General features: G+C 30.2%; 1 protein-coding gene across 1 annotated transcript in view; it reads right to left on the bottom strand.

Annotated features, from left to right (window-relative positions):
• LOC105626833 (protein fem-1 homolog A) overlaps window positions 1–2,895 on the bottom strand; it is a 13,057-nt gene that overhangs the window by 10,000 nt on the left and 162 nt on the right. The window lies entirely within an intron of this gene.

Here is a 2,895-nt window from a genome sequence, read left to right as displayed (position 1 = left end):
TAATAAATAATTAAGTTCACTTTGAATGTTTTAAAAATTCTCACTAAATTAAAATAAAATTCTATTTGCTAATTTTATACGCCGTATTTTTTAGATACATGTGTATTTTTGATACATATTTCGTATAAGTATATGATTGTATTTCTAATTTTTAAATACTTTTTTTTTATTAAATTTATAAACAAAATTCTATCCTAAATTTTTAATATAAACAATAATTCGTGTTTGCCTAATCAGTATTTAAAAAATGTTTAAAAATAGTTTTTAAAATATTTATTTAGTATAAAATATTAAATAAATGTTTAAAAAATATTTTTTTTAATATTGTTGATTGTAGGATAGATATATTTATTTTTATATGTTTATAATTAAAAATGTATATCATTCTTTTCTTTTTTTCTAAACATAGGGTGCATTATATAGGGGAGACACTTCGCGCTTTGGATGCAAACGCTACTAACACTGTTCGTGGAGCCAATAGCGCGATAGCGTTAGCGAACTTCATAAACGACAATCCTAGCGTTAATTTTCGAATTAGAAAAGGAAATGTCTAAGCCAATATGCAATTAAGTCGCGCCGCGTGAATTCGTAGAACGGCCCACTTGAGCGGCGGCGGCGGCGACGGCGCGCAGAGAGAGGGAAGTAGCGCTTCATTGTCTAGCACAGCATGACGGATTTCGCGCCTACACTATCCAAAAATGTTATTTTAGCTGAAGTTTTTCTTATATTATAAATTATGTTATTTAGCACGATTAAATACGTTTTAATATAATTATAGATATGTTAAGCGATGGAATTAATTAGAGCATTACGCAAAGCGCTGATCGTCGCGATACCTTTCCACTTCCTTTATTATACGACGCCATTCTATTTTCTGAAAATTTTTTTCTATCTCTTACAGTTCCAGCGACATTCGCTTCGAAAGAGAAACATTTTTCCAATGATATTCGCTACAAAAGAGAAAAATCATTTTTTTCCAAGGAGTGTTTCACCTTTTAAAAGTGCGTATGGGCACGTATAAAAAAATACGTGTTGCTTATTTTTGTCTGGAGAATAACATACTGCTCATTAAAATCGGAGAAGGACAGTTGAGTCCCTTTTCTTGAAGTTACAGATTTTTTTAATGTAATGAACATGGACATTAAATTTGATGGATAGTTTAATAAAAATAAACTAAAACACTCAATTTTTAATTAGTGTTTTTCAATACATTTAAGTTTTTAGTTACTACAAACTTAAACGTCTCATTAACGTATACAATTAAACGGCAAGAAACATGTGAAAAAAAACCTCAGTTAAATGCGTCATTATACATGGAAAAATAATACATTTGAATTTACAATGTAGCGGTTATCTACGCGAGCTTATATTATAATTTCAAGTGTACATGCATTAACCTATATACTCTGTATATATAAATGTATTAATTATTATTTACCATGTCAGCAACTAAAAAGTTACAACATATTTTGGCATGGCGATGTTTCCACATCGCGCCTATCCAAAAATGTTATTTTAGCTGAAGTTTTTTTATATTATAAATCATGTTATTTAGCATGATTAAATATGTTTTAATACAATTATAGATATGTTAAGTGATGGAATTGATTAGAGCATGCATTACGCAAAGCGTATGCTGATCGACGTGATACCTTTCCTCTTTCTTTATTATATGATATTTCTATTTACGCTTCGAGACACACTTCGTCGGAGCTATCGCGTCGTTTTATGCTATTTAATCGGAATTTTATTTTTTGACATGTCAATGCATGTACACTTGAAATTATAACATAAGCTCGCGTAGATAGTCGCTACATTGTAAATTCAAATGTATTATTTTTCCATGTATAATGACGCATTTAACTGAAGTTTTTTTTCACATGTTTCTTGCCGTTTAATTATATACCATTAAGAATTAATTCTTAAATTTTATTAAGCTTTAATGTTCACTGATGAATAAAATTTAAATTTTCTGTCACTGAAAAGATTATTTATGTATACGTTAATGAGATGTTTAAGTTTATAGTAACAGAAAACTTAAATGTATTGAAAAACATTAATTAAAAATTGAGTTTATTTTCATGAGTTTATTTTAGTTTATTTTCATTAAATTATCTATCAAATTTAATGCCCATGTTCATTACATTAAAAAAACTTATAATTTACAAGGAAAGGGACTCAACTGTCCCTCTCCGATTTGATTGAGCAGTATGTTATTCTCCAGACAAAAATAAGCGACACGTATTTTTTTATACGTGCCCATACGCACTTTTAAAGGGTGAAACACTTTTAAAGGTGAAACCTTAGAAAAAAATGATTTTTTTCTTTTGTAACGAATATCATTGGAAAAATGTTTCTCTTTCGAAGCGAATGTCGCTGGAACTGTAAGAGATAGAAAAAAATTTTCAGAAAATAGAATGGCGTCGTATAATAATAAAAGGAAGCGGAAAGGTATCGCGACGATCAGCGCTTAGCGTAATGCTCTACTTAATTCCATTGCTTAACATATCTACAATTGTATTAAAACGTATTTAATCGTGCTAAATAACATGATTTATAATATAAGAAAAACTTCAGCTAAAATAACATTTTTGAATAGTGTAGGTGCGATACGACGAAACACATAGGACTGCCATGCCAGGCTATGCTAGGCAATGAAGCGCTACTTCCTTCTCTCTGCGCGCCGCCGCTCGAGTGAGCCTACGAATTCGCGCGGCACGGCTTAATCGAATATTGGCTTAGACGTTTCCTTTTCTAATTCGAAAACTACAGTGAGTATCTCAAAATAGTATAAGAATTTTTTATTTCCTTTGATCCATTCTCCGCCCCCATGACTCCGACCCATCTTAAGAGACAACTTGTATATATATATATATATATATATATATATATATA

Source organism: Atta cephalotes, assembly GCF_000143395.1.
Source record: "Atta cephalotes unplaced genomic scaffold scaffold00006, whole genome shotgun sequence".
Taxonomy (NCBI): Eukaryota; Metazoa; Arthropoda; class Insecta; order Hymenoptera; family Formicidae; genus Atta; species Atta cephalotes.
This window is presented reverse-complemented; position numbering and strand designations above follow the sequence as displayed.